Below are 13,157 nucleotides of genomic sequence, written 5' to 3' on the forward strand. Positions count from 1 at the left end.
CTTGCAAAAAACGGAGAGCCATAATTGGCCAAAGCCAGGGTGGCTTTGGCCAATTATGGCTCAGGGGGTTTAGTACACGCCCCACACTATAAAAGGCCGCCTGCAGGTCGGCCTTGTGTAGTGTGTTGCGGTGGTTAAGAGAGGACAGAGAGAGTGTCATTGTTTGCAGGTAGATAGAGCAGGCAGGCAGGCAGGCTAGTCAGTTAATGTTACAGTGTGTAGAGGATATATATACATCCCAGGTGTTGTACATATATTTATACACTGTATAGTTTAGCTAGATCAGTTCTTCCTAATTTACTGGCAGGCAGGTGATTGTGCTAGCTGCAGTGGTTTATTGCCTGTGTCCTCTGTAGTTTGCACCTAAAGCTACTTGGTGTGTACTGGCCGTGTGCTCTGTAGTTTGCACCTAAAGCTACTTGGTGTGTACTGGCCGTGTGCTCTGTAGTTTGCACCTAATGCTACTTGGTGTGTACTGGCCGTGTACTCTGTAGTTTGCACCTAAAGCTACTTGGTGTGTACTGGCCGTGTGCTCTGTAGTTTGCACCTAAAGATTCAGGAGCAGTGATTTTAATGATGCTTAAATAAAAAAATAAAAAAAATGAAAAATTCCTTTAAATATTGTACCTGCTGGGTGTATATAGTATGCCTGTGAAAACATCTTTGAGAACCCGGGTTTTGCCCGAGGGAACAGGTATAAATGGAAAAAATGTTTTAAAAACGGTCGTCCTGAAAAAAACGACCGTTTTTTAAACTTTTTTTCCATTGATACATGTTCCCTGGGGCAAGACCCGGGTTCTCAAAGATGTTTTACGACAATAACTTGCATATTAGGCTTTAAAATTAGCACTTTTGAATTTGAACGTTCGATTCCCATAGACGTCAATAGGGTTCTAAATGTTCGGTCCGTTCGAAGGTTCTGGTGCGAACCAAACGGGGGGGGGGGTTGTTCGGCTCATCTCTACTCCCAGGAGAGGAAATAGTTCTGAAGTTCAAGAGGGGGAGGAGGGTGTGAATTTTTCTAACAAGTTCAAAGACACATTGCAAGTAAATCACTAATGGCAAGAAAAAAAGAAAGCATTTAAAATATTTAATTTTTTCTATGTTTTTACCTTCGTTTTTTAAAGTTGGTACAAGGGTCATTTTAACTTCAACTGCTTTTGATTGAATACAATAATTATAAAAAGTAATGGAACACCTGTCATAAACTGTAATATAAATTGTACTGTAACGCTATACAAAACATTTTGTACGTCAAACAAATCCACTAACTGTTGATCTAAATGTCTTCTTCATTCTCTATCTTTATAGTTATACACAAGGGTATGCCTTGCATTCGCTCGTTTCTCTCCTCTAAATATATTATAAAACTTATGTTAGCTTCATTTTTTTTAATTCCAGCTCTTCCTTGAGGATGTGAAATGATTAATAATTACCTTACTGCATGTGAATATTTAATAACCTTTCCAGTGTGGTATCCGCCAGCCTCAGAATGCGGCAAAAGCTTTATTTCCCAGTCATGTGACCACTTTATGAATAACAGGCTGACTTGTGATTCTGTCAGATCTCTCTGACAGTGCCAAAAAGACACATTGGGTGAAATCCGACTGGTAGAAAGGGAAGACTAGACCAGAGTAATACAATAACACGTAGTTTAAAACAACTCAAATGATAAGAATTTCATAAGGATTTCCCCGCAGAGAAATCCCAACCATCACGTTGTCAGGGCAGATCTATCTTGAAAAGGAGTAGCACATTGCGGTTCATTATTATGGACATACACTGTACAGTGTTATGTTTACTTTACTTTAGAAATAATTTTTTTATGTGGACAAGACTGCTGTTCGAAGTCATCCCAAAGTGATGATGATTTAATGGACTTTGATGTTGCTGGAAACAGCCTTTCAGCAGATCCTTAGAACTTGTCTGCCTTGACTTCCGTTACTCAGGGCTGACTTACCAAAGGCAGACTAGCAAACTTGTGTTTGCTTCATAGAGATGTGCAAATTAAAGGGAATGTATAGTCATTTCAAAACATGTATTAGATAAACCTTATACGAAGGGTTGCTCTTGTTGAAAATCTGTTTATCAATGTGTGTTATTATTTTAAGAACCTTGTTTCTGTGTATAGCTTGTGTGTTTGGGGCAGCCATATTTGCCTATTACAAACAGGCTCTGCTTCCTGTTTGGAGTGAATGTGTTATGCTGTTCTTTTACACCAGGGGTGCCCTCTGATGTGGCCCACGTCCTCCTGCTCTTGGATGGCGGGTCGGCAAGCCCAGTTTGTCGGCTTCCGACCCATCATCCCAGAGCATCAGAGTTGAGAATGGAGCCAGCGATAGAGGAAGCATGCGGCTGCAGTAGAGAGAAGAGCCAATGCTTACTGTATAGCGCCAGCTCCTGTCACAGGCGAAGCTATACAAAATGCACTCCACCTGGGACAGCAACAGCTAGCGATACCTGCAGAGTGATTCCTGATGTGAAGATTGTAATTTAAAGGTCAGTTTTTTTATTAAAATCACTTAGCAATAGGCATATTTGTTCTAGTTCTGCACTGGTTACTCTGGGCTGCTTTCAAACTGATCTGCTCGTGCAGCGCAGTGCTCCTGCGGGTTTCCTGCACTGAGCCATAGAATTCTGTTATTACCTGTGGGATTGCTTTCTGAAAGTGCACCACACCTGCAGGATATAATAAAATTTGATTGTAAGGTGCAGCTAACCTGCAGGAATGCCACAGGTGCACTGCACCCTCGTTGTGGGTAAACCACAGCACATCAGTGTGAAAGCAGCCTTTGACCATTTTCACATGATCGGTCCGATCGGGTCCGCCTGTCCATTTTTCAGGTGGATCATCCAATTAAACCCATTTACCTCTATGGTGGACTTGTGTCCATTTGCACCCGCCTGCCTGCTAAAAAAAAAGCAGAAAGGGATCTGTCCCCTTCCATCTGGGCGTATTGGAGGGTCCATAGAGTAGAGCAGGTCGGACATGGACCTGTCATCCGTGCGTTCCACTCATTGTGGCCATTGTGGCCTGTGACCAGCTACCAAGTCACTTAAGTGGCCCTCGCTCTTCAAAAGATTGGGCACAACTGCTTTACACAATATAGGTAGAGAACCTGCTAACTCTAACCATATACATTCCCTTTAATGCAATTCAAAAATTAACCAGTATTTTATACATATACATAGTCAGGGCTGTTATTATCATTATTTTCCTAAGTATCCAGGACCAGCGGTGCCCAGAATGACATACTCTAAAATAGACCCAAACTCATACTATGGGCAGGAGTAAACCTTGACAGGGGGCTTCTTCTTTACCCAGTCAAACCAAAGCTTAAAAAAGGTTTTCACTATAGCTACACTATAATGCCGCGTACACATGATCAGTCCATCCGATGAGAATGGACCGATGGACCGTTTTCATCGGTTAACCGATGAAGCTGACTGATGGTCCGTCACGCCTACACACCATCGGTTAAAAAAACGATTGTGTCAGAAAGCAGTGACGTAAAACACAACGACGTGCTGAAAAAAAAAAAGTTCAATGCTTCCAAGCATGCGTCGACTTGATTCTAAGCATGCGTGGATTTTTAACCGATGGTCGTTCCTACTAACGATCGGTTTTGTTCTATCGGTTAGGAATCCATCGGTTACATTTTTAAACAAGTTGGCTTTTTTTTGAACCGATGGCGCCCACATGATCGGTTTTGACCGATGAAAACAGTCAATCAGACCATTCTCATCGGTTTAATCGATTGTGTGTACGCGGCATAAGTGTGTCCATGCAGTCTTGGATTCCTCCTGAAAAAAAAAACTGTGCGATCCTGTGCCTGTACCTTTAAGTCTGTATAGCTGCAGAGTGAGGTCATCCTGATGTGAGGTCTAACCTAATTTGGAGTGAGATTTGGTGATGTCATTACTGTGCTGCTCACTGCTTTTCTTGCTGAAGGGGGAGCTGTACTTAATGAGGTGTAGTTTAAGTATCTCCCTGCTTCTAATTCTGTGGATCTGTGCTTGATAAATTTCTCTGAGTGCTTCTAGAACATCACCCCACCAGATATCACTAGTTATTAAGGGGCAGTTCAGATGTGGGGAAGCTAAATGTTTGTCTTCACCAAGATGGCCATCTTGTGGAACAAGGCATCTTAAGTCAGTAATGGGAAAAAGATCAGCTGCAAGGAGACCACAGGCAATACTGGTAATTGATCCTATGCCCTTTGTTTCTTTTGGACACAGCTTCCATAGTTTAGGTCCTCTTTACGTTATTACAATTCTTCACTGAAATTCACACCTTCGTCAAAAGTATCATTAATTTCACTGTTTACATGTGCTGCAGATCATGCCCAACACAAATGTATTACCGATTGTTTTGTTTTTTTCTAATTTTCCATGATGGGTTCTTTAAAGAGTAACTTCACCTGGAAAGGGAATATACATTTTTATCTCCCTACCCTCCTTTACCTTGTTTGGATTTTTTATTTTTTAAGGGAATGGGTATTTTATTTAAGGAAATGTATCTGCTCCCACTTCCACCTGGATTGCCTAGACAATCCAGATGTAAGTTTGGCCACCACCTGCACATCACAGGTCCCAGGAGACTGCGGGTCCATTCACAAAGTGCAGCGTGACTCAAGCATGCACAGTGGGGAGCCAGCTATGATGCCACAGGAAGTCACAGCTGGCTTCCCACATCCCAGTGAAAAATTGGCCAGGATCTGGATCCCTGGATTGGGGACTGTCTTTTTAATAAAGGTCCGCAGCTACAGTATTTTCAGCTGCTGAGTTTTATTTATTTATTTTGTGACTGAGGAGCCTCTTTAATACTATGTGATTTCAACAACTTTGCTTATAAGGTACAATAGGATTCACACCTGTAATGCCCCATACACACCATCACTTTATGTGATGAAAAAAATGACATTTTTAAAAACGTCACTTTAATTGACCGTGTGTGGGGGAAAACGTTGTTTTATGTCTTCTAAAAAACGACCAAAAAAAATTGAAGCATGCTTCAATTTTATGTGTCGTTTTTCAAAACGTAGTTTTTTACTTCACAGAAATTGACCGTGTGTAGCAAAAAACGTTGTTTAAAAAGACGTTTTTACACCCGCGCATGCCCAGAAGCTACTTATGAAGCGAGCTTCAATGGAAAAACGTGGTGGAACGTAACCTCGCTTTGCTAGAACATTGTGAGAAAAACGATGGTGTGTAGGCAACTTCGTCTTTGAAAATTGAAGTTTCAAAAACGTCATTTTTTACTTTACAGAAAATGGTTTTTTTTTTTCATCACATAAAGTGATGGTGTGTACGGGGCATTAGACCGGAGATGAGACAAACTATTGGTTACATTAAATAGGGTAGATGTAGATAGAAAGACAGAGAGAGATATGATAGATAGATAGATAGATAGATAGATAGATAGATAGATAGATAGATAGATAGATAGATAGATAGATAGATAGATAGATAGATAGATAGATAGATAGATCATTCAACACCATAAAATGTGTATTTTTTCATCTCTGTTTTTAACCACCTTCATGAATTCTTTGGAATATATTAAGATTAATGATATATCAAAGTATTAAGTTGGAAAACTGTCAGTTTTAAAGTTCATTAACCGCTAAATTATAGGATTTATGAAGGATTTTCTTTCCTCTTTTACACCAAATCTCTGTCTGTATTTCTTGTAGTACAGAAATGTTTAATATTTATGAGCTTCTAATCAAAAGGAAGGGCAGGCAGGAGGAGAATGGTGAGGGTCACATAGGGAAAAAATCAGCTTTTAATGTTTAAACATGCTTTAATTAGCCCTTAAACCTCTTGCTTCTTCATTTATCTTTCTTGCCACTGCATACAAAACTCGTTTTGTCCTATCTGTTGTTATCACACAAAGGAGTTTATGAGAGTCAAGGATAGGCTCCCATTTTATTATGCATAAGGCATTACAGTTTGATTGGCCAAACACATCATCATCAGGGCAAGCAATCTTTAAAGAGGACCAAAAGTCAAAACTGGTCTAGTAGTTTGATTGTGAAAGTGTTGTACCTGTGTAGATTCACCTCTGACCATAAGTATGTGGACAGATTATTACATTTTAATGTTTTCAGTAAAAAGTACTGTTAATGCTTTAACATTAGAGAAGCATTTTAAATAATTGTGCACTTTCTACCCTGTGAGAACAATTGTCGAGGGTGTAGTGAATTAATAATAATAAATAACAATAATAAAAACGTATTGTTTTTATTTATTATCATTATTTTGTTCCATTCGGTTTGTTTAGATGCAGCATTCTTTATTTCGGATAATTCGTAACTTCAGATAAATTCAAATTCGTAACGTTCAGTAACAGACAAATTTTGAAAGGAAATTTCAATACCTATAATTTAATAGTTAGTTTCTATTAGTTAGTTAGTTTGTTAGTTATTATTTCAAATTTTTTGGTTTTTGGATTTTCGTTCTTTCTAATTTTCGGATTTTCCTTTCTTATTTTTGGATTTTGGATTTTGGAAGTTTCGAATTTCCAAATGGTCAAATCTTCAAAATTTCGAATTCCGAATTTTCAAATTTCCGAATTTACTTATTTCCGAATTTTCTAATTTATGAATTGACACATTTTTGAATTTTTTGAATTTACAACTTCTGTATTTATGAATTTACGCATTTTCGAATTTAACAAAAACGAATGAAACAAAAACGAACAAATTGTTCGCCAGTGCACATGTCTATTGCTTACACCTATTGAACATAATCACATTTAAAATTAAATAAAAAAAACACTTAGTGAACATAATCTGATATAACATAAGGTAAATGGTGGGTTTTTGTCATACTGCAGACATTTATTTTTTTCATTTCATTTCACAGTTTGGATGACAGCTATTATAAATTAATAAAACAATATCAAAAAGCAGACAAGAGCAAGACTCAAGGCTGTCCACATAAATGTGTTACCGGTGATTTTCCCCTGCCAATGTATATTGTACAGTTGTGAACTATGTATGTGAAAAAAGCCATTGTGCCTTACCGTAATTAAGTGAATAGCCTCCAAATATACCACAAAGTTTAACAAAGAAATTGTGAGATGCCATGACCTTTTCAAGGTTGGAATTAGGAGATCTATTGTCTAGAGAACATTCTATAAGAATTCCATTGTAAATATGTATGAAGATAATCAAACCTTTGAAAACTGTTAACTTTTGTATGGAAGAAATTGTCATTTATGAGGACCCAAGTCTTAATTATGAAAGGAGTATAATTTTTTTCTGTCAACGTCAACCACATGCTCTGTGTTATTGTAATGACACATACATTAAGAGCACAGCAGCAATCTTCAAGGTCTCCTTTTGGGCCTCGGCTGTAATGTCATGGCGCTAAATGGATAGAAGATTAGATGAACAATTGCGTTATCTTATGTGAAGATGAGGAAGGTGGACACATTAGCAGAACTTTGATTTCTAAGCAAAGAAAATAATTATTATTGTGGGTATATAAAGAGATAAATGTATGTGGATCTTCGATCAATGTATAATACTGCTGCTTTTTTTAATAATAAAATGTTGCTTCCAGTTTTAAAGGGATTGTAAAGAAATTATTTTTTCCCTAAATAGCTTCCTTTACCTTAGTGCAGTCCTCCTTCACTTACCTCATCCTTCGATTTTGCTTTTAAATGTCCTTATTTTTTCTGAGAAATGCTCACTTCCTGTTCCTCTCTATGTAACTACACACCGTAATGCGAGGCTTTCTCCCTGGTGTGGAGCAAGCCTTTTGAGGGGGGAGGGGACGAGCAGGCAAGTCAGGACACTCTCTACTTTGCAGATAGAGAAAGGAGCTGTGTGTTAGTGGGCATCCTGGCACTCCTGCTTGCCCCCTCCCCCCTCAGGAGGCTTTCTCCACACCAGGAAGAAAGCCTTGCATTACGGTGTGTAGTTACAGACAGAAGATCAGGAAGTGAGCATTTCTCAGAAAAAATAAGGGCATTTAAAAGCAAAATCGAAGGATGCAAATGCAAATTTGATCGCAGCGCTGCTGCAGGACTATTGTGGACTCTGAATTTAGAGTTTTTTAAATTTTTCTGCTTTTACACAGTCAATGATTTATGGTCGAGATCCGCTGATCATCAGAGTGAGTGACAGCAGAGGGATCTGTGTTGTAAACAACACAGATCTCTCTACTGACAGAGGGGATGTGCCGCTTTTTGGAAGTCAAAAACCGGCACATCTCTTAGTAAAACAGTACACAGTGCAGTTACACTACAGTCCCTAGGCACATAATTAACTCTTTGATTGACCCAAATGTTTAACCCCTTACTACCCAGTGTCATTAGTACAGTGACAGTGCATTTTTATTAGTACTGATCACTGTATTAGTGTCACTGGTGATGTCAGTGTCAGTTAGCCGGTGTCAAAATGCCTGCCATACTATCACAGTCTCGATATAAGTCACTGATCGCTGCCATTATTAGTTTATGAAATGTTTTCGCTCCATACGACGCACCTGACCATAAGACGCACCTAGGTTTTAGAGGCGGAAAACAAGAAAAAATATATTCTGAACCAAATGGTGTACTAAAATGTTTACCAGTGCCAATGAAATGCAGCCTGACCTGTGCCATATAAATACAGCCTTACCAGTGCCAATTAAATGCAGCCTTACCAGTCACATGAAATGCAGCCTTACCTGTGTTATGAAATGCAGCCTGACCTGTGTTATGAAAGGCAGCCTGACCTGTGTTATGAAATGCAGCCTGACCTGTGCCATATACATGCAGCCTTACCAGTGCCAATTAAATGCAGCCTTACCAGTCCCATGAAATGCAGCCTGACCTGTGCTATGAAATGCAGCCTTACCAGTCCCATGAAATGCAGCCCGACCTGTGCCATGAAATGCAGCCTGACCTGTGCCATGAAATGCAGCCTTACCTGTGCCATGAAATGCAGCCTTACCTGTGCCTGGAAATGCAGCCTTACCTGTTTTATGAAATGCAACCTGACCTGTGCTATGAAATGCAGCCTGACCTGTGTTTTGAAATGCAGCCTGACCTGTGTTATGAAATGCAGCCTGACCTGTGCCATATAAATGCAGCCTTACCAGTCCCATGAAATGCTGCCTGACCTGTGCCATGAAATGCAGCCTTACCTGTGTTATGAAATGCAACCTGACCTGTGCCATGAAATGCAGCCTGACCTGTGTTATGAAATATAGCCTAACCTGTGCCATGAAATGCGGCCTGACCTGTGTTATGAAATTCAGCCTGACCTGTGCCATGAAATGCGGCCTGACCTGTGTTATGAAATTCAGCCTGACCTGTGTAATGAAATGCAGCCTGACCTGTGTTATGAAATGCAGCCTCACCTGTGCCTGGCAATGGAGAGGACGTTATTACATATTACAATACACTTCACAAATACACAAATCTAAATCCAACCTTTGAGGTTGCACTTTTTATTGCAGCAAGACTTAATAAGAATATTGATATTATCTTGGCGCCAGTAACACACACAATTTTTTCTTATCCACTTTTTACTTTTTTAAGTAGAACACTTTTACGGGCAGCAGAGAATAGAGGTTTTTTTCATTTTTGGCCAATCGCAGGCTGGATTTGGGGGGAACTTTTTTTGAGAATTTTGACACCACAGCAGTGAACTTAGAGTAAAGGTTTAAGAACCTAAAAAATGCTATGGATAAATAAGAGTGTGGTGAGACATCATGACAATGGGCCAGATTCACGTAACCCGGGCGCAGCGTAACGTAACCGATTTACGTTACACCGCCGCAAATTTTCTGTCTAAGTGCCTGATCCACAAAGCACTTACCTGGAAATTTGCGGCGGTGTATCGTAAATCCGTCCGGCGTAAGGCGGGCCAATTCAAATGGGGCGGGTACCATTTAAATTAGGCGCGCTCCCTCACCGGACGTACTGCGCATGCTCCCGACGCAAATTTCCCGATGTGCTTTGCGCGAAATTACGACGCGCCGACGTTTTGTGAATCGCGACGTGAAAAAAAGACTTGCTCCGGGAAAAAAATGTTTTAAAAAAAAAAATTCAAAAGCGACGCGGGAAAGATGGGTATACTTTTACATGGTGGAGTAATTTTCCACTTTGTAAAAGGTGCCCTATGTTTGCGACGGCAAACTAACACTTGCGGCGACGTAACGACGGGAAAAAAGTTTTGTGGATCGCCGTAACTGCTAATTTGCATACCCGACGCTGGTTTACGACGCAAACTCCCCCGAGCGGCGGCCGCGGTACTGCATCCTAAGATCCGACAGTGTAAAACTATTACACCTGTCGGATCTTAGGGATATCTATGCGTAACTGATTCTATGAATCAGTCGCATAGATAGAAACAGGGATACGACGGCGTATCAGCAGATACGCCGTTGTATCCCTTTTGTGAATCTGGCCCAATGTTTTTAATAGATTTCTGGGTCCATCTGAATGAGATTACAGCCAAAGCATTGGGAGTGATTGCTGACACACCTGAGAGAGGGAGTGGTTATCCAAATATTTTGAATACCTTAGGGCCAAACTTATATGTTTTACAATGTTTTTAACAGTGTTTTTTAATAGTTTGTTAACAATTAATTGTGAGAGCGATCCAGCTGTACAAAGGGGTAACTCGGTACACGCTTAAAGGGTCACTAAAGGTTTTTTTTTTTATTGCTAAATAGCTTCCTTTACCTTACTGCAGTCCTGGTTTCATGTCATCATTGTTCGTTTTTGCTTTGATGTTGCTGTAATTCCTCTCTGTTCTGGACACTTCCTGGTTGTCTGTTTCCTGATCACTACAGTACTGGGAGATTTCTCACTGTGGTGACTAATCAACGAGGTGTGATTACTGTGTGTCTAAAACCCCTCAGCACCAATCCAGTTTCGTTTTACAAACCATCACTGCCCTCTATTGGCTCTCTGGCTCTGTACATCAGAGAACCAGGAAACAACAGCAAAAATGAAACTAAACTGTAGGTACATTATATGATTGGTTTTTATCTATTTTTAATCATTTTTAAAAGGAATCAGTTAACTATTATGTCTCTATACCCTGTAAACAGTCATTTCAGCAAAACATTTTTTTTTCCTTTAGTGACCCTTTAAGGATAACTGAGGGGGTTAATGCATTATAATGATTGAGTTAAGTCTCCATAATAACAATGGGGGGTTGCCAGCAGGTTTGCACTTGGGGCAATACACACCCACCAGTTGTTAAAATAGAGGTTGTATTACTTGCAAGAATGGGGAGTGCAGCCTTCTAAAGTATAATGTGAATATAAAACCAATGGAACCAAAGCCGGGGAGGGGGAGCTATGTAAAAAATAAATAAAATAAAATGTTACACTCATGACCCATCTAACTTTGTGGTTCCTCCTGTTGGCTCAGATGAATCTCTCCAAATGGGACACAAACAAAAGACAAAATCACATTTGTAGTAGGGTGGGCAAGGGTTAGATTGCTATAGGTCAGTAATGGCAAACCTATTTATTGATTATTTGCACATTAATTAATAATCATAGACACATGTACGCACTTTTTGTTTTTTGAGTAACAAGTTCACAGGATCAGTCGTGGTAAAATGTTTATATAAGTTAGCGCAATACACTTCACAAATACACAAATCTAAATCCAACCTTTGAGGTTGCACTTTTTATTGCAGCAAGACTTAATAAGAATATTGATATTATCTTGGCGCCGGTAACACACACAATTTTTGCTGGGAAAGGGAGTATAGGGTCTGTTCTTTTATAGGGTGTTCTTTGAGTACAAGTGGCTCCATTAATTCCATTAATTGGCCGAATTTGGGTATTGTTTGAATGTGAGAATTAAAGGGGGTTGTAAAGGTAATAAAAATGTTTCCTAAATAGATTCCTTTACCTTAGTGCAGTCCTCCTTCACTTACCTCATCCTTCAATTTTGCTTTTAAATGTCCTTATTTCTTCTGATAAATCCTCACTTCCTGTTCTTCTGTATGTAACTCCACACAGTTGTAGCGCCCCCTTTACTTTCAGTAAGGGCACTACGCTAAAGTTAGTGGGAGAATGAGAGAGGTAAGTTGCTCTCATTCTTGATTATGTTAAATTTGGCTGTCGCCAAATATGGATTGTTTTGTGGGTCAGTCTGTGTGTCCAGAGATACGGTTTAATCTCTGGGCGGCAGGTGGCGCCAGAGGCGATCCAGGCGGAGCTGCTTCTTCCCAGCAGCCAATGAGAGGAGTTGAGCCTCACTGTGCATGCTGGGAAGGGGCATTTCTGTGGTGTAGGCTGTTATTCTTGGTTCTTCGCGGGTTCCTGGTTCCAGGTGCGGCACCCACCTTTAGGGTGTGCACACATCGTGGGCCCCACCACCATGGCCTACCTGCCCTGGGGTCGCGTGCAACACAGAGTTCCAGACTCTGGGCCCTCCTGGCCTGGAGCCACTGATGCCACAAAGGGGCCTCAGTGACTGACTGGGTCCCCCTTCTACTGATGAGATCCCAGGCTGTATGCCGTTTGGTGGGGGATTGGCTTGAGGAGAATCCGGAGGCAGGTTATCCAAAAGGGCTTGAACGAACCATCGGGGATCTGGTGGCCGGACATTGACAGGTACACTTGCACTGTCAACCGGTGACCCTGACATGATCTATTGGGAGGATTCGCTCTGCTGTTCACATTGTCAGTATTGGGCCTGTGCCAGAGGTTTCATCTGGCATCCTAATCTAATCAGAGCCAAGTCTGTGGCAGAGACTTGTTCCTCCCAACAACTTTAAAGTGACGCTTCGGCTGCCAGGCCTGTGGCAGAGGCCTGTCCGGGGGGCACTTCACCCATTCTGGCTAGAGTGGCGACAAATTGTACTACTACAGAAAGCAGGATTGCTTTCCTTCTATCCAAGCCTGATACCGCAATGTTCTCTTACTTCATCAACCTTTTCTGTCTACCTCAAGTTGATGTTGGTCGTGTTGGGCCAGGAAATAAAGCATTCAGAAAATCTTATCTACGAATTGGACATTCGCTTATTGCTCTACTCACTACCTTCACCCCTAGACAACACATAGAGGTAACTTAATACGCCGATCCCAAAACAATCAGCGGCTCCTGAGGGGGTAGCGCTACACAGTAATGCAAGGCTTTCTCCCTGGTGTGGAGTGTCGTGCTCAACCCCACCCCTGGAATACAGGAG

The sequence above is a fragment of the Rana temporaria genome, chromosome 3 (genome assembly GCF_905171775.1).
Source record: "Rana temporaria chromosome 3, aRanTem1.1, whole genome shotgun sequence".
NCBI classification, from domain to species: domain Eukaryota; kingdom Metazoa; phylum Chordata; class Amphibia; order Anura; family Ranidae; genus Rana; species Rana temporaria.